This window comes from Hemitrygon akajei, chromosome 16 (assembly GCF_048418815.1).
Source record: "Hemitrygon akajei chromosome 16, sHemAka1.3, whole genome shotgun sequence".
Classification (NCBI taxonomy): domain Eukaryota; kingdom Metazoa; phylum Chordata; class Chondrichthyes; order Myliobatiformes; family Dasyatidae; genus Hemitrygon; species Hemitrygon akajei.
The window spans coordinates 60,451,888-60,472,393 of record NC_133139.1 but is presented as its reverse complement, the minus strand read 5'-3'; positions in this window follow the sequence as shown (position 1 = coordinate 60,472,393).

Below are 20,506 nucleotides of genomic sequence, written 5' to 3'. Positions count from 1 at the left end.
TTTCCATGGATGCTGCCTGACCTGCTGAGTTCCTCCAGCATTTTGTGTGTGTGTTAGTCTAGGTTTCCAGCATCTGCATGATCTCCTATATTTTTAATTACTTTCTTGCTTTTAAATTCTAGTCCCCTCGAAATGAATGCTAACTTTGCATTGACATCCTTGCCACAATTTAATCTGCACGTTAACCTTTAGGACTCCTTCTATATTACAGCGAAGCCTCTACGTTTGGACGACAGGACAGTTAAATGTTATGGAAGTACCATAGTGTTACATGGTCTTGCAAACTCCCTGCCTACCACCACCTTGGGAGTATCATCACCAAACAAGTCCATAGTGGTTCAGCAGCTCCTGAAGACCAGAGTGGAACTTCAGTCTAATGGAAATACTAAATTGGTAAGTTGGTTTATTATTGTCACATGTACCTCCACCATCAGATTTCTGAATGGTTCATCAACTCATCAACATTACCTCACTATACTGCTTCTGCGCCATTTATTGAAACTTGTAGTAATCTTTTATGTCTTGCAATGCACTCCTGCACAAAGGCAACAAATCTCACAACATAACGTCGACTCTGGTGCTCATTCTGAAGAGATCTGAGAACTGGGTGGCACGATATTGGAGACAGTTGTGTGGTGGTGTAGTGGACAGTGCAATGTGTTACAGTGCTAGCAATCGCCCATCAGGGTTCTACTTCAGCATAAAGAAGAGATGCATTGAATATTTTTTAAATAGTGAGAGACAGGGGAGCATTCTTGTTCAAAGGAATTTGGATGCCCTTGTACACATTACCAAAAGCTAATATGCAGAAGCAGCAGATAAATAGGAAGCCAGCATGTTCATGTAACACTTTACAGCACTAGCAACCTGGGTTCAATTCCCAGTGCAGTCTGTAAGGATTTTGTACGTTCTCCCCATGACTGCTTTGATTTCCTCTTACATTCCAAAGACCTACAGGTAAGGTCAGTGAGTTGCAGGCATGCTACGTTTGCGCCTGAAGCACGGCGACAAGTAAGGGGTGCCTCCAGCAAATGCTCGGACTGTGTTGATAATTGAAGCAAGGCAACATATTTCAATGTTTCAATGTATGTACATGTGACAAATAAAGCTTAATCTTTTAAAAACAGTATTTAAATCTTTAGACCTAGAGGACCCAGGTTTAAGGTGAGAGGGGAAAAGTGTAAACGTAATCTGAGGGACAACACACAATCTGCTGGAGGAAATCCAGTAGCATTAGTGGGAGGAATGAAATTGTCGAAATTCCGGATGTCAGATTCAGATCCATTTATTTGTCACACGTACAGTGAAATGCATTTTACCAGCACAGTCTAACAATGTGTGGGGCAGCCCACAAGTGTCACTACACATTCCGGTGTCAACATTGTTTCACAGAACATTACAAAGCAGCGCACAATAACCATTAAGACAACACCACCAAAACAAGCCCCCTTCCTCCCTTCCACCTACCTCCCCACACATATTTACAATCCTCCAACTCCAGTTCACACTTTCTTCAGCCTACAGCGGATTCGTGGATTGGCAGACATTGGGCTTCAACTTTTCCAGTTGGCTTGCAGTCTCACAGATGCAGGCTTTTGCAAACTTCCAGAGTTCTGATTGACTTTCAGGCTTTGATCTTCAGCATCAGCCCCAGAATTTGCTGATAACAATGAATGAGGACCCTGGATGAGGATCTCGAACTCCAGTCTTGTCAATTCACAAACCTAGTAGGTCACTGACTCTAGTGTCTCATACCTGCACAGAAATCTGATCCCAGAGCCCCCCAATGACTCTCTAACCTATTACACTCTCAGTCAGTGAAGGTGGTACAGTAGTGTTCTTAAGGACAGCTTCAGCCTGAAATGTCATAGTTTCCTACCCTCCACAGATGCTGCTCGACCCAATGAGTTCCTCCTGCCAACTGTGTGTTGCCCTGGACTTCAACATCTGCAGCTTTGTGTGTCTCCAGGATACGATCTTTGGAGCATAGAAGGTTGAGGAGGGACTTGATAGAGGTATTTAAAATTATGAGAGGGATAGAGTTGACGTTGATAGGGTTTTTCCATTGAGAGTAGGGGAGATTCAAACAAGAGGACATGAGTTGAAAGTTAGTGGGTAAAAGTTTAGGGGTAACACGAGGGGGAATTTGTTTACTCAGAGAGTGGTAGCTGTGTGGAACAAGCTTCCAGTAGAAGTGGTGGAGGCAGGTTCGATATTGTCATTTAAAGTAAAATTGGATAGGTATATGGACAGGAAAGGAATGGAGGGTTATGGGCTGAGTACAGGTTGGTGGGACTAGGTGAGAGTAAACGTTTGGCACAGACTAGAAGGGCCGAGATGGCTTGTTTCTGTGCTGTAATTGTTATACGGTTATAAGATTGGTTAATGGAACAAACTGTGAAAAGAGTGCAGATACAATTGCAATGTCGAAAAGGCAACAGAAATAGATAGGAAATGCACAGAGGATATGGAGCTAATGTGGACAAATTGGTATTGGTATTGGTTTATTATTGTCACATGTACCAAGAAACAGTGAAAAACTTGTCTTGTATACAGTTTATACAGACCAAATCATTACACGGTGCACTGAGCTAGAATGAAGTAAACAGTAACAATGCAGAATAAAATGTAAAAGTTATTGAGAAAGTGCAGTGCAGGTAATAAGTGAAAGATCGTAAAGAGGTAAGAAATAGGATTGGGTTGACCAGGCATGGGCAAGATGAGTCAAAATGATCCATTTCTATGCTGCCTCTTTCAATGATTTTAGATGATAGTAAATTTGATTGTTTGAGGATATTCTGTCTGTGTGTGGACATTAAAAACACCATCTGCTTGGCTTATATACATTTCACCAATAGTATATACTGTATTGCAGTGACATTAAAGTTAAAGTCTAAACTGTGAGTGATTGATTCTGTTTTATAGTATAATTGGTTGGTGATGATAATGTAGATAAAGAAATTGCTCCTTCCTTTGTGTGTTGGGAGGCTGGGGTCATTGCCAGCCAGAGTTTCTTTTTCGGTGGGAGTCACAGTGATTACTGCTGGATAAAGACTGAATCAAAACAAATTGGCTACTTTGAGCATTGGATGAATTTTGTTTGCAGGGACAAAGTGAGAACCATTTAACGTTCTATAATATGTTGCTGGAGTTACTTTGGACATGGAGACACTAATGTACAGGATCAGTGAAAGTTACTACAGAAAGGGCTGTAGACTCAACCAGCTCCATCATGGGATTAGCCTCCCCGCCGTTGAAGGCATCTTCAAAAGGTGATGCCTTAAGAGGTTGGCATCTATCATGAAGGACACTCACAATTCGAGATTGCTTCCATCAGGGAGGAGGTACAGGAGCCTGAAAAGCCTGTTTTAAGAACAGCTCTTTCTCCTCTGCCATCAGATTTCTGAACAACGACGAACACTACTTCACTTTTCTCTCTTTTTGCACAACTTTTACATATATATGTTTCTTATTTAAACTTACAGTAACTTTTAAATATTGCACTGTACTGCTACTGCAAAGTAACAAATTATGTGACATATATCAGTTATAATAAACCTCATTCTGACTCTGAAGGGCAGGTTCATAACTCTGCACAACTTATCAAGCATTACTCCTGTTGCCAAGGCACAATTAAATCTCTACTGAGGCCACAGTGTTTGCTTTTTGCCAAGTATAAGGAACCAGACGTGAAGCAACACACACAAAAAGCTTGACAAACTCAGCAGGTAGAATAGCATCTATGAAGGGAAATGAACGGCAGCATTTTGGGCTGGACCCTGCAATAGGAAAGGAATGGGGCAGGAGTCAGAATGAAAAGGTAGTGGAAGGGGGAGGAGCACAACTTCACATTTGATAGGTGAGTCTAGGAGAAGGTGGGTGGGTGGAGGAGGTGAGGAAGTAGGAATGTATGAGAGGGAGGTGATAGTTGGAAGAAACAAAGGGCCGAAGAAGGAATCTGCTGGAAGAGGACAGTGGACAATGGAATAAAGGGAAGGAGGTGGGGAGGTAGGGAAGCAGAGGAAAGAAAGGCTATTCAGATCTTATGTGCTTGGTGACAGATCTATGCAGAATGAGGTCAATTAGAACAATATTGTTTTCTGAGGAAGTTATGTAGAAGGAGGGATAATTTTTTTGGTGAGAGAAATTTGATGTCAATTGGAACATCAATGTGCTAAGGTATCTCAGAGCTCAGTCAAAGCATTGCAAGTTCAGTTAGAACTGAATTATGTGCAGGAGCATTGTGAACTCTATTTTCAGGCTTTGTTTCAGATGTCCTGCATCTGCGGTATTTTGCTTTAATGCCTCCTGAGAACATCCATCATTTTCTGTTTCTCTTTCCAGTTCTGGCATCCAACCACTGCAGTGTGCACTCAAGGCCAATCAGATTTTGATAGTGTAGTGGTTAACAGAATGCTATTACAGTGCCAGAGTGATTAGGATTCAGTTCACGCCACAGTCGCTGAGAAATCTGCACATTCACCCCGAGATCGTGTGAGTTTCCTCCGGGTGCTCCAGTTTCCTCCCACATGTCAAAGATGTACGTTAATTAGTCACATGTGTGTAATTGGGTGTCACGGGCTCATTGGGCCTGAAGAGACTGTTACAACACAGTATCTCTAAATAAATCAATAAATGAGGTAGGGAAAAGGTTAATTGCTGTAGTATTATTAGATTGGGTGGGGGAGAGAAGTTGGTGGGGAAAATGCCCGAGGGTAGTGAAGGTGGCAGGAGTTTGAATCAGAGGACAATTTGGAATTGGTTAATTATTATCCTTTGTACCACAGTACAGTGAAAAAGCTGTCTTGCAAATTGTCCATACAGATCAAGTCATTATATAGTGCAATGAGGTAGTACAAGAGGAATCATTAAAGATGCAAAACAAATTGAAAAATTGAAGCCTCAGGGTAAGTGCAGTGCAAGCAGACAATAAGGTGCAAGTCCATACGTGGTAGGTTGTGAGGGCAAGAGTCATAGAGAAGGGCAGTACAGAAACAGGCTCCTCAACCCATCTAGTCCATGCCAGAAGCATTTGAACTGCCTACTCCCAATGACCTGCACTGGAACCACAGCCCTACATACCCCTACTACCCACATACCTATCCAAACTTCTCTTAAATATTAAAGCAGAGCTCACATTGACTTCTTGTGTTGGCTGCTCATTCCACACTCTCACAACACTCTGAGTGAAGAAATTTCCTCTCATGTTCCCCTTAAACTTCTCACCTTTCACCCATGACCTCTGGTTGTAGTCCCACCCAACCTCAGTGGTAAAAGCCTGCTTGCATTTGCCCCATATATACCCCTCCTAATTTTGTACACCTCTATCAAATCACCTCTCAATCTTCTATATTCTAAAGAATACAGTTCTAACCTATTCAACCTTTCCTTATAACTCAGGTCCTCCAAACCTGGTAACATCCTTGTAAACTTTCTTTGCACTCTTTCAATCTTATTTACATTTCTCCTGTAGGTAGATGACCAAAATTGCACACAATACCGTACTCCAAATTAGGTCTCACCAATATCTCATACAACTTCAACATCTGACCATCTGTACTCAGCCAATGTGCCAAAAGCTTTCTTTACAATCACATCTACCTGTGACACCACTTTCAACGAACTATGCAACTGTGTTCCAGATCTCTCTGTTCTACACACTCCTCAGTGCCCTATTATTCACTGTACAAGACCTACTGAAGTACAAGTCCTCACACTTGTCTGTATTAAATTCCCTCTGCCATGTTTCAGCCATTTTCCCAGACCCCTATTCCCCACTATCCACTACACCCCTAATCTTGGTGTAATTCACAAATTTGCTGATCTGGTTACCCACATTATCACCCTGACTATTGATACAGATGATCATCTGGTCAAGGAAAGTGAGGTGGTGATAGAGAGGAGCTAAAGGCAAGTAGTCACACCGGGGCCTTGGGAGACAGATAAGTGGGTAACAGTCAAAAGAGGGAAGGGCAAAAGTCACATACTAGAGAGTACCCCTGTGGCTCTCCCCCTTAACACAATACTCCTGTTTGAGTACTGTTGGGGGGTGGGGGGGTGGAGAATGACCTACCTGTGGGATGCAACAATGGCTGCATCTCTGGCCCTGTGGCTCAGAAGGGTAGGGAAAGGAAGAGGATGGCAGCAGTGATAGGGACTCTAGTTAGGGGTCAGACAGGTGATTCTGTCGATGCAGGACAGAAACACAGATGGTAGTTTGCCTCACAGGTGCCAGGGTCTGGGATGTTTCTGGTCACGTCCACGATATCCTGAAGTGGGAAGGTGAACAGCCAGAGTTCATGGTACATATTGGTACCAACTACATAGGAAAAGAGAGGAGGTCTTGAAAACAGACTACAGGGAGTTGGGAAGTTGAGAAGCAGGACCACAAGGGTAGTAATATCAGGATTACTGCCTGTGCCACACCACAGTGAGAATAGGAATAGAGTGAGATGGAAGATAAATGCATAGCTGAGGGATTGGAGAGGACCAATATTTTCCCCATAGTAATCCTTTTGCTCTTAACATATCTCTAGAATCCCTTAGAATTCTCCTTCACCTTGTCAGCTAGAGCATCTTCTTGCCTTTTTAGCCTTCCTAATTTCTTTCTTAGGTGTTCTCTTGCATTTCTTGTACACCATAAGCACCTCATTTGTTCCTACTTGCCTTTACCTGCTGTGCACCTCCTTTTTTTCTCTTAGCCAGTGTCTCAATATCTCTTGAAAACCAAGGTTTCCTCCACTTGTTATCTTTACCTTTTTTCCTGACAGGCACATACAAGCTTTGTACTCTCAAATTTTCACTTTTGAAGGGCTCCCACTTACCAAGTACAACTTTGGCAGAAATCAGCTTGTCCTAATCCACACTATCATTTCTGATACTATCAAAATTGGCTTTTCTCCAATTTAGAATCTGAACTCGTGGACTAGACCCATCTCTTTGCGTATTTACTTTGAAACTAATGGCATTGTGATCATTGGATGCAAAGATAGATAGATAGATAGATACTTTATTCATCCCCATGGGGAAATTCAACTTTTTTTCCAATGTCCCATACACTTGTTGTAGCAAAACTAATTACATACAATACTTAACTCAGTAAAAAATATGATATGCATCTAAATCACTATCTCAAAAAGCATTAATAATAGCTTTTAAAAAGTTCTTAAGTCCTGGCGGTAGAATTGTAAAGCCTAATGGCATTGGGGAGTATTGACCTCTTCATCCTGTCTGAGGAGCATTGCATCGATAGTAACCTTTCGCTGAAACTGCTTCTCTGTCTCTGGATGGTGCTATGTAGAGGATGTTCAGAGTTATCCATAATTGACCGTAGCCTACTCAGCGCCCTTCGCTCAGCTACCGATGTTAAACTCTCCAGTACTTTGCCCACAACAGAGCCCGCCTTCCTTACCAGCTTATTAAGACGTGAGGCGTCCCTCTTCTCAATGCTTCCTCCCCAACACGCCACCACAAAGAAGAGGGCGCTCTCCACAACTGACCTATAGAACATCTTCAGCATCTCACTACAGACATTGAATGACGCCAACCTTCTAAGGAAGTACAGTCGACTCTGTGCCTTCCTGCACAAGGCACAAGTTCCACTACACAATCTTCTGTCACTTGCCCTGTCTCATTCCCAGTAGCAGATCCAGTATTGCAAGCTCTCTCATTGAGACTTCTACATAGTATTGAAGGAAACTTTCCTGAACATTGGACAAACTTTATCCCATCTAGTTCTTCTTACAGTATGGGATTCCCAGTTAATACTTGGAAAGATAAAATCACCTACTATAGCAACCTTATGTTTCTTGCAACAGTCTGCGATCTCTTCACAAATTTGTTCCTTTAAATCTCTAGGACTGCTGGGTGGTCTGTAATGTAGCCCCATTATTGTGGTCATACCTTTCTTATTCCTCAGTTCCACCCATAATGCCTGACTAGTTTAGTTCTCCAGTCTGTCCTAATGGAGTACTGCTGTGACATTTTCCCTGACTAGTAATGCCACCCCACTTCCTTTAATCCCTCCAACTCTATCACATTGAAAATAATGGAACCCCAGAATACTGAGCAGCCAGTCCTGCAACTCCTGCTACCAGGTTTCACTAATGGCCACAATGTCATAATTCCAGGGGTTGATCAATGCCTTTCCTACAATACTTCTTGCTTTGAAATATACACAACTCAGGACACCATGCTCAACCTTTTGACTCCTAACTTTATCCAAGGTCTTACCAACATGTCTCCACAACCTCTCCTCTAACTGTTCTGGCACTCTGGTTCCCATCCCCCTGCAACTCCAGTTTAAACCCCACATGCAACATTAACAAACCTTCCCACTAGGATATTAGTCCTCCTCCAGTTCAGATGCAAATTGCCCCTTCTATACAGGTCCCACCTTCCCTGGAAGGGAGCCCAGTGACCTTCCTCCTACACCAACTCCTTAGCCACATATTAAACTGTATAATCTTCCTAGTTCTGACCTCACTAGCATGTGGCATGGGTAGCAATCCTGAGATCACAACCTCAACTCTCTAAACTCCCTATGCAGAACCTTGTCACTCATCCTACTCATCTCATTGGTACCTGCATGGCCCACAACTCCTGGCTGTTCACCAGGGTACTCTACTCTACATCCATCCCCTTCCTCTTCCTGACTGTCACCCAGTTCCCATGTCCTGCACCTTGGGTGTAACTGCCACTGTGTCCTATCTATCACCTCTCAGTGACACAAGGGGACATGGAGACTGGACCCAAATGCAGGACACAGGCACTGAAGTACTAGGGGCAGGACAGGAACAACTAAAGGATAGAACAAGACCATGGCATGCAAAGGTGATCCTGGGGTTCAGGGAGTTCATGGCAAAGGCAGGACCCTGGCTAGGCTAAAGGATGGGTCTATGGGACAAGGAATGCTGGGAGTATAGCCCCCTGGACAGGCTACATAACTCCTGGGCAGGAGCACCTCCCAGGCAGGAACACAGGGGCCTGGGCAAGACACAGAGCACCTGGGCAGGTTGCAGGGCACAACCCATCAGAAGCAAGGGGTAGGAAAGGGTCAGAGTCCCCCCACCAGGCAACAGCAGTCCAGACTGCTTACCCAGCAGAGGCAAGGGATTAGAAGGGAGCTCAGTCCAGGGCAACTACAAGAACAGACTTACAGAACTAGATGATTATCAGTGGGTACTCCAAGACAGAACAGCAGGTACAAGACAACCACCCCAACTAGATTCAGTCCCAGAGCACCTTATATACACCTGCCAGCCAATAGCTCTCAGGTGCATCTCCTTAAGCCAAGATGATCCTATTTGGGTTTAAGGGTGAAAGGAGGGACGGCTACAAGACCTGGAGTCCGGAGTTTGCGGACCGGATCAAGACCCGGAATGTGGGCTCCGGACCAGACCATAACACTCAGTTCCTGAATGATCCGGAGTTCGTCCAGTTCCAGCTCCAACTCCATAACGCAATTGTTAGAAGCTGAAGCTGGATGCACTTCTTACAGTTGTAGTCGTCAAGGACACTGGAGGTCTCCCTACCTTCCCACATTCTGCAAGAAGAGCATTTCACTCTCCTGCCTGGCATCCCTACTGTCCTAGCTGAGCAGATATAAAGAAGTGAAGAAAAAAAACTTAAACTAGAACTTTTCTTTTCTCTTTTTTCTCTGACTGAAAGCTCTCTTCGTTGAAGCCTCAACATCACCATTCTGACTGTCTACTCTGACAGACTCCATCTTATTATATTAGGGAATCATTCAATAGTCTGATAACAGTGGGTAGAAGCTGTCCTTGAGCCTGGTGTGATGGTATTGGGCTTGCTAACTGGGAAGTTCTAAACTCAAAGACCTTAATTTCTATCGGATATACTATAGAGAGCTACGGTTGGCGGAGGGATTATACTGTTGCTACCGACTCTTCAAAGTTTAGTTCACTTCCCTGTTTATCCTCAATGCCAAGTCTAGTTGCAAATGCACATTCTTTGAGCAGTGGGTTTGCCCTCCCTCACAAGGGAGAGATACTTCCAGCTAACAAAGTAGTTTAAACGCAGTTCATTTATTTTTAGTGATATTTGTTTAAAGGGGTGGAGTATAGGAGACCATGGTGCCTAACAGTGACTCCTTTGCTTGCATCTTCAGAAATACCTCTATTTCTATCTTTAATATCTCTATTTTTCCTTTTCAGGGTTCTATTGAAGACCCTGATCTGGAGTTGCATGCTGACTTCCGTTCTTTGCTCTTGGGGTCTCACGACTGGCTGTTATTCGATATTCCAAGTACACGGCCTAGAGGATTAGCGCGCCTTCGGAGTTTCAGGATTTTGCCGACTCGAGGTTGGTGCAGGAAATAGGTGTGTTATGGGAGTACACGGAAGATCGAAAGCAGCAAGCTGGTTGCTGGCTGTATGCCCAAAGACCCGAGATGTCCACAGAGCTTGGAGAAAGCTACATAACGGACTTTTAACATTGTAAATCAGCGAGTTGTTTGTTATGTCTCCCCTCTCACTGTGAAATGGGGACATCTCTCTTTCCCTTATTAGGGAGAGAGAGAGCCTGCGGTATGTTGAATTACCGGGTGAATGAGTTGTCTTTGGGGTACTGCAAGTCTGTGTCTTTATGGATGCTTTGCTGCATGCTTGAGTGCTCGGTGGGAGTCGCCAATGCTTTTTGGTGTGGGGAAGGTGGGATCGATGCTTTGCTGCTGCTTATGTGTGGGGGGGGGGGAGTTGGATGTTGTTTTGCGGTTCTAACATTTAACTGTCATTCATTCTTTGGGGCATACCTCTGTTTTCGTGGATGGTTGCGAAGAAAAAGAATTTTGGGATGTATATTGTATACATTTCTTTGATATTAAATGTACCTTTGAAATCCACATGAAATTATTGTTGTTGCTCCTTTTCACGCCTTGTGGCACATTGGGCAGAATTTTTGCCATTTCTGTAGCAGTTGACTGTTTTTTACAAGGCTGAGTGCTGGCTCGATGCTTAACCCAGCACAGATGGAAAGCATACAAGCAGCCGCCCAGATTCCAACTCAGGACCTTCACCTTGATTTCCAGTGCTGATGCCACTACACCACTGGCCAGCTAGACAACATTCTTAAAACACACTTAAAACTTGCAGAGGTTTTCTATCTTAGAAACAATTTCCAAATTACAAACTATTTCTAAAATACAAAGGATTTCCAAAACACAGGTAAAATTCCTACAAGCGAAAAAAACGTAACAACAAATTGCAGTCGAACAAATTGTTCATTGCTGAAATCGAAGGCAAATGGATTCTAGTCACCCCATCTTCCTGCTGTTCTTATTGTTCTGTGACCACACCTAACAAGCCTGACTGCTCTCTAACTTTTATATAGTGTTTTTGTCGCTTGAGTGACTTCACACGTGAAGTTGTTTAGATGCCTTTTTACACAAACGGTCTAAAAGCTTCTGGAGACAGAGTTCCAAGATGCTGTGAAACTGACTCTCTGAACACACAAACCTGCCAACTATTGATAGATCAGTTATTTGATGTACTAAGTGATAGGATCAATCTGGTCTGCAAGCTTCCTTAAACTAAATAACTTAGCTTGTATTGTCTGCTTCAATGCAAGACCAATTAATATAACCCATTGCCTTACACTGCATGTGTTGAGCAGTCAGCCCCATGCTGTGAGCCAACAGGCTGTGCTCTATAGACAGCGCTGTTTGTTTGCAAAGCTGTCTTTTTAACTTCAAACTGATGAACGCTTTCCATTTTTATTAAGAAATGAAGACTGACTCTATGAAGCTGAACAAAGAATATTGGCTGGAAGTTTAACAACTCTTTGATCTATACAAGTACCAGCTGCATTGTTAGAAAGTTGAGCTTGGTGGGAAAACAGGCCCATGTCCCTGGACAGTGGATATCTATCACACTGGTGCCTGCGATGTGCTCAGCTGTATCTAAAGCCTTCTGCAGTTTCTTCCTATCACGGGCAGAGCAGTTGCTATACCAAGCCATGATGTATCCAGAAGCCACCTTCATTGGTCTCAAGCTGGGAGCAGGTTTCAGGTGGGTGTAACTGTAAACACTTAGTAAAGACATAATCTCCTTCTGATGGAGAAAATGAGTGAGATACTTGCACAAGACATTGGTGGGGCCACATTTGGAATATTGTGTTTAGTTTTGGTCACCCTGCTACAGAAAAGATGCCATTTAGCTGTAAAAAGTGCAGAGATTTTGAGGAGGTTGCTGCGACTTGAGGGAATTAGTTACAGAGCAGGGTTGTGGAAGTTAAGACTTGTTTCATCGGAGTGTCAGAGAACGAGGAGTGATCTTAAAGAGATGTATGAAATCATGAGGCGCACAGATAGGGTGAACGCACACAGTCTTTTTCCCAGGGGCTGGAGAATCAACAACTCATACGTGAGAATGAGGAGGTGACAGATAGGAGCAACAGCGAGGTAGTCACCCCTAGATTGCAGGAGGCAGGTAACTAGGTGGCTGTCAGGAGAAGGAGGAGAAATGCACTGTCAGTGCAATGTACACCTGTATCATTAACAAGTATACAACTTCAGATGCCGTTGAGGGGGGGATGTCCTACCAATGGGGAGCCACAATGACTGGGCCTCTGTCACTTAGTCTGGTGCTGTGGCTCAGAAGAGCAGAAAGCAGAAGAGGACTGTAGTATTGACAGGAGATTTTTTAGTCAGAGGAACAGAGATAAGATTTTGTGGGTATGATAGAGACAACCAGATGGTATGTTGCCTACCTGGTGCCAGGATCAGGGATATCTCAGATCGGCTCGAGGTCATTTTCAAGGGCTAGGGTGAGCAGCCAGAAGTCTTGGTGTTTATTGGCACCAATGACATAGATAGACAAGGTGAGGAAGTCCTGAAGAGAGGTTTTAGGGAGCTAGGTAGAAAGCTGAAAAACAGGACCTCCAGGGTATTTTTCACTGGATTGCAGCCTGTGCCACTGCCAGTCACGGTAAGAATAAGATGATTTGGGAGGTGAATGCATGGCTGAGGAACTGGTGCAAGGCACAGGGGTTCAGATTTATTGATCATTGGGATTTCTTCTGGGGAAGGTACAACCGGGATGGCTTACCCCTGAACCTGAAGAGGTCCAATATCCTTGCAGGTGGGTTGGCTAGAGCTGTTTTGGAGAGTTTAAACTAATCTGGCAGGGGTTTGTGAACAGGAACGACAATGTTGAGAATGAGCTAGTTGGTTTACAATCAAAGGCAATGTGTAGTGGGACTCCTAGCAGGGAGAGGCCGATGACAGGCAAAATTGCAGTCAGCAGGATAAGTTGTAATGTAAAAGGTGGACAAAACTGAACAGGGTAAATACAGGACTGACGGTATTATATTTGAATGCGCTCAGTATACAGAATAAGGTAAATTAACCTGTAACACAGTTGTATGATGAGGCATCAGTGAATTATGGCTGGAAGAAGATTATAGCTGGGAGCTTAATGTCCAAAGATACACATTGTATTGAAAGGACAGGTAGGTAGGCAGATGAAGGGTGTGTCATGCTCTGGTGGTAAAAAATGAAATGAAAGGGGTGACACAGGGTCGCAAGGATTTGAATCATTGTGGGCAGAGCTAAGGAACTGCAAGAGTAAAAGGACCTTGATGGGAGTTGTATACAGACCCCTAAAACAGTAGTAAGGATGTGGTCCACAGATTACAATTGGAAATAGAAAACGCATGTCAAAAAGGCAATGTTACAATTGTCATGAGGGATTTCAATATGAAGGCAGATTGGGAGAATCAGGCTGGATCCCAAGAGGGGTAATTTGTAGAATGCCTTTCAGATGGCTTTTTAGGGTAGTTCATGGTTGAGTCCACTAGAAGATCAGCTTTTCTGGACTGCGTGTTGTGCAATGAACCAGAATTGATTAGAGAGCTTAAGGTAAAAGAACCTTTGGGGAAAAGTGATCATAATATGATCAAGTTCATCCAGAAATTTGGGAAAGAGAAGCTAAAGTCAGATGTATCAGTATTACTGTGAAGTAAAGGGAATTACAGATACATGAAAGAAGAGTTGACCAAAATTGATTGGAAAGGGATGATGGCAAAGCAGCAATGGCTGGAATTTCTGGAAGTAACTCAGAAGGCGTAGGATATATACATCCCAAAGAGGAAGAAGAATTCTAAAGGAAAGATGACACAATCATGGCTAAGACAAGTTAAAGCTAACATAAAAGCCAAAGAGAGGGCATATAAAAGAGCAAAAATTAGTGGGAAGTTAGAGGATTGAAAGCTTTTAAAAACCAACAGAAGACAACTGAAAGTAAGAAAGTAAAGATGGAATATGCAAGTAAGCTGGTCAATAATATTAAAGAAGATTCCAAAAGATTCTTCAGATACATAAAATATAAAAGACAGATGAGAGTGGATAATAGACCTCTGAAAAATATTGCTGGAGATGTAGCGATGGCTTCATGTGAGGCACCTTATCAAATGCCTTCTGAAAATGCAAGTAACTAACATCTACTGCCTCTCACCCTGCTTGGTACTTCCTCAAAGAATTCTAACAGATTTGTCAGGCAAGATTTCCTTCGACAGAAACCAAGCTAACTTTGACTTATTTTATCATTAGTTTCCAAGTCTTCCAAAACCTCATCCTTAATAATAGACTCTAACACCTTCCCAGCCACTGAGGTTAGGCTAACTGGCCTATAATTTTCTGTCTTTTGCCTTCCTTCCTTCTTAAACACAGGAGTGACATTAGCAGTTTTCTAGTCCTCTGGGACCATGCCAGAATCAATTGATTCTCAGGACTCTGGAATGTAGTCCATCTGGTCCAGGTGACTTATCCACATTAAGACATAGAAACATAGAAAACCTACAGCACAATACAGGTCCTTCGGCCCAAAAAGTTGTGCCGAACATGTCCCTACCTTAGAAATTACTAGGCTTACCAAGAGCCCTCTATTTTTCTAAGTTCCATGTACCTATCAAAATTTCTCTTAAAAGACCCTATCATATCCGCCTCCACCACCATTGCTGGCAGCCCATTCCATGCACTCACCACTCTCTGCGTAAAAAACTTACTCCTGACATCTCCTCTGTATCAACTCCCCAGCATCTTAAACCTGTGTCCTCTTGTGGCAACCACTTCAGCCCTTGGAAAAAGCCTGTGACTATCCACACAATCACATCATCTTATACACCTCTATCAGGTCACCTCTCATCCTCCGTCACTCCAAGGAGAAAAGGCCGAGTTCACTCAATCTAGTCCCTTAAGGCATGTTCCCCAATCCAGGCAACATCCTTGTAAATCTCCTCTGCACCCTTTCTATGGTTTCCACATCCTTCCTGTAGTGAGGCAACCAGAACTGAGCACAGTACTCCAAGTGGCATCTGACCAGGGTCCTATATAGCTGCAACATTACCTCTCGGCTACTAAATTCAATTCTACGATTGATGAAGGCCAATGCACCATACGCCTTCTTTACCACAGAGTCAACCTGCATAGCTGCTTTGAGCATCCTATGGACTCAGAGCCCAGGGTCCCTCTGATCCTACACACTTCCAGGAGTCTTACCATTAATACTATATTCTGCCATCATATTTGACCTAGCAAAATGAACCACTTCACATTTACCTGGGTTGAACTTCATCTGCCACTTCTCAGCCCAATTTTGCATCTTTTGGGTCCTGCTGTAAACTCTGACAGCCCTCCACACTATCCACAACACCTCCCACCTTGGTGTCATCAGCAAACTTACTAAACCAACCCTCCATTTCCTCATCCACATCATTTATAAAAATCACGAAGAGTAAGGGTCCCGGAACAGATCCCTGAGGCACACCACTGGTGATCAACCTCCATGCAGAATATGACCCATCTACAACCACTCTTTGCGTTCTGTGCGCAAGCCAGTTCTGGATCCACAAAGCAATGTCCCCTTAGATCCCATGCCTTCTTACTTTCTCAATAAGCCTTGTATGAAGTACCTTATCAAATGCCTTGCTGAAATCCATATACACTATATCTACAGCTCTTCCTTCATCAATGTGTTTAGTCACACCCTCAATCAGGCTCGTAAGGCACAATCTGCCCTTGACAAAGCCATGCTGACTATTCCTAATCATATTATACCTCTCCAAATGTTCATAAATCCTGCCTCTCAGGATCTTCTCCATCAACTTACCAACCACTGAAGTAAGACTCACTGGTCTATAATTTCCTGGGCTATCTCTACTCCCTTTCTTGAATAAAGGAACAGCATCTGCAACCCTCCATTCCTCCGGAACCTCTGCCATCCCCATTGATGATGCAAAGATCGTCACCAGAGGCTCAGCAATCTCCTCCCTCACTTCCCACAGTAGCCTGGGGTACATTTCATCTGGTCCCGGCGACTTATCCAACTTGATGCTTTCCAGAAGCTCCAGCACATTCTCTTTCTTAATATCTACATGCTCAAGATTTTCAGTCTGCTGCAAGTCACCAACCTCCTCTTCCCCAGTCTCTTCAGTTCGCCGACCTTTCAGTTTACTGAGCACATTTTTCCTTTGTAATAGCAATGTCACTTACAGTAGAGACAGATGCAATGTATCCATTAAGTTCATCTGCCATTTCTTTGACCCCATTACAACTTCAACAGCACCATTTTCCAGTGGTCCAATATCAACTCTCATCTCCCTTTTACTCTTCATATAACTGTAAAAACATTTGGTATCATGGTTTATATTATTGGCTAGATTTCCCTCATATTTCATCTTTTTCCCACTTAAAGCTTTTCTAGTTACTTTTTGTTCGATTTTAAAAGCTTCCCAGTCATCCAACTTCCCACTCACTTTCACTACCTTATATGCCTTTCCTTGGCTTTTATGCAGTCCTTAACTTCCCTTGTCAGCCACAGTTCCCTACCCCTGTCATTTGAGAAACTGTTCCTCTGTGGGACATATCAATCTTGCACCTTATGAACTCTTCCCAGAAACTTCAGTCACTTCTGTTCTGCTGTCATCCCTGCCAGTATCCCTCTCCAATCCACCTGGGCAAGCACCTTTCTCTTTTTTTGTAGTTTATTTTTTTATTTAAGTTCATCATCAAACAAACATTTCCATAAGATGTATTTCAGATACTCTACATATATATCATATAATCATATATATCACAAATCTCCACAAAGTATTTATCTGAGGTATACACTTGTAGAAAAGAGTGGAAAGAAAAAACAAGCAAAAGGAAAGAACTATGTACAAGTAGGGAGTGATCTTTTTTTTTTACAACAGATTCATTGATTTGTGAGAATAAAATCAGGCCTATGAGGCATTATGTAATTAAACCATTTTCCCAGTATGAATCAAATTGTTCCAGCTTATGATTAACAGATGCTGTTATCTTCTCCATTTTGTAAATGTCCATTGTAATTTCCATCCATGTATTTAAATTTGGGCTCTCCTGTGATAACCATTTCCTAGTAAGAGTCTTTTTACCAGCCACCAACAGTATATCCATTAAATATTTGTCTCTTTTCAACCATTCCTGAGGTATATATCCAAAATATATGGTCTTACTCTCTAAGGGTATTTCACATTTAAAGATGTCTTGTAGGGCATTGTGTATCCCCCTCCAATAGTTTTTCATAACAGGGCAGTCCCAAAAAATATGATAATGATTTGCATTTTGATTTCCACAATTTCTCCAGCAAACAGGGAGGTTACTATCATAATGGGATTTCTGAGAGGTTGTAATAAAATATCTTATCAAGTTTTTCCATCCAAACTCCCTCCATTTCTCTGAACTGGTACACTTCCATTGATACCTCCATATTGTTGTCCATTCTTCCTCAGATATAATTATCCCTCCTTCCTTCTCCCATTTTGTTTTAATGTATGAAGTCGAATGTGTTTTAAGATTTGACAACCCCTTATACATGCTTGAAATGATTCTACTACCATTATCTGAATTATATGCTTTTCTAAAGAGCTCTATCAAGCATGTACTTGCCTTGGTTACATTTTTAAGCATCTTATTAACATATTGTCACATCTGTAAATACTGATAAAAATCTTGTTTTTCTAATAAGTGTTTCTCTTTAAGTATTTCAAAACTGAACAGTGTTCCTTCTTTCATTATGTTGCAAAGAACAGTTATTTCTTTAGCTGTCCAGTCCTTAAATCTAGCAGCCAATTTATTTGATGTAAAATCCAAGTCATATGCACACCATTTAAGAATTGCAATATCTCCCTCTAGATTATATCCTTTTATAGTAGTTTTCCATATTTTAAGAGTCAATTTCACCCATGGGTTATCAATAGAATTTATGTACCTTTGCAGGTTGTTATCAGCCAAAATTGCTTGTATGGGGATGGGAAGTACCCGCTCCTCAATGTTTTTCCATTGAGCGTCATATGATGGGTTGCACCAACATATCACAGCCCTCAACAGTGTTGCAAAATAATAATCTCTAAGAGAAGGTAGGCCCCATCCCCCCTTTTCCTTTGCTAATTGCAAAGTTTTGAGATGAACTCTAGGCCTTTTACCATGCCGAATATACCTTGATATCATCTTGTTCCATTCATTGAATTGATTTTGATTAATCTCTATTGGTAGGGTCTGAAAGAGATGTAACAGTCTGGGCAGTATATTCATTTTAATAGACTCAATCCTTGAACTGAGACTGAAAAAAGGAATCAGGTTCCATCTTGCCACATCTTCCTTAATTTTTTTATATAAAGGCTGATGATTACATTCTGATAATTTTGCCAAATCTTTTGGCATAATGATACCTAAATATTTGAAAGACTCTGTGTGCCATGCCCAGGGGTATCGACTTTCAATTTCTCTTGGTGGGCTATAGTAATATGAAAGTAATTAGGTTTTATCTATGTTGATCTTGTATCCTGATAATTGACCATATTGTTCAAAGGATTGCATCAATTTAGGTAAAGAGTATGTTGGTTGCCCTAGATAGATCAAAATGTCGTACGCATACCAAGCCAATTTATGCTCTGTCCCTTTAATAGTAATTCCCCTGATATCTTCATTTTGTCTGATGTATTGAGCTAATGGTTCCAGATATAACGCGAAGAGTAGTGGTGACCATGCACAACCCTGTCTCGTGCCCCTTTCTAGAGTAGGACTATTTGACAAATATCCATTGATTTTAATCCTAGCAGTAGGATTGTCATATAGTGTCTGTATAGTTTTAATAATTGTGTCTTGGAAACCAAATCTATGTAAAATTCTGTAAAGAAAATTCCAATTAACCGAATCAAATGCTTTTTCAGCGTCCACGCCTATCACTATTGCTTCGATTTTATTTTTTTTGTATATGATCCATAATGTGAAGTGTCCTTCGTATATTGTCTTCTGTCTGGCGTTGTCGTATAAAATCTGTCTGATCGTTATGTATCAGTATGGGTAGAAACTCCTCTAATCATTTGGCCATGATGGAGGTAAATAACCTATAGTCTACATTAAGAACGGATATTGGTCTAAATGACCCGCATTCCATTTTATCCTTGCCTTCTTTCGGTATAGCTGAGATTATCGCTTCCTTCCAACTGGGTGGCATTTGTGCCTTTTTTAGAGCCCAGTTCAGTGTGGGGAGTAAAACAAGAATTAACTCATTTTTAAATTCTTTGTACCACTCTGTCATATACCCATCTGATCCTTGTGACTTGCTTAATTTAAGCCTACTAATTGCAGCTTTTAATTCAACTTCAGTTATGTTAGCAGTCATTGTTCTATTTTGTTCTTCGCTTAAAGTGAGTAACTCTAGAGAATTCAAGGTGTCAATTTGGGTTATGCTTCCCCCTGGAACTTTGGAATATAGACTTTTGTAAAACACTTCAAAAGCTTCTTGAATTTCACTTAGCTTATTTTTTATCATTTTCGTTCTTGGGTCCCTAATTCTATGAATTGTATTTTCTGCTATCTTTTTTTTCAGTTTCCACGCCAGTATTTTCATAGATTTCGATCCACTTTCATAATGACTCTGTTTCAGAAACATTAGTTTTTCCTGATTTCTTGCGTAGCCAAACTATTTACTTCATTCCTAATTCTTTTAATTTCCCCTAATGTATCCTGTGCCAAATTCAATTTGTGTTTTTTCTCTAGTTCCTTCAGCCTATTTTGTAATTCCTCTAATGTTTTATTCCTTATTTTTTTCTTATATGAAAATATTGCTATAATTTTCCCTCTTAAGACCGCCTTCAGAGTATCCCATAAAATGGGAGGTGAAACTTCTCCATTATCCATTAGTTGAATCCAAGATGGCGGCACGACGCAGCTTGCAGCAGCCACTCCAGAGCTGATTATCTGTTATTTGTGAAGCGGGGTGCCGTGTGCAATCACAATCGGGTGAAAAACAGACGTGGGAACACGGAGCACGGAGGAACATCTGAAAATCTCCAGGAAGACCTTTTTCGTTGCTGCTGCTGCTGTGAGGTCTGGGTCTCTGCTGGGAAGAACAGGCCCCCAGTCCTCGGGGTCATGTTGCCGATGGCCGTTGGTGGGGCCGTCTTAATATGCTTGGCAGAGTATGGTGCTCGGAGAAGCTGTGCCGGAGGGGATGGCCAGAGG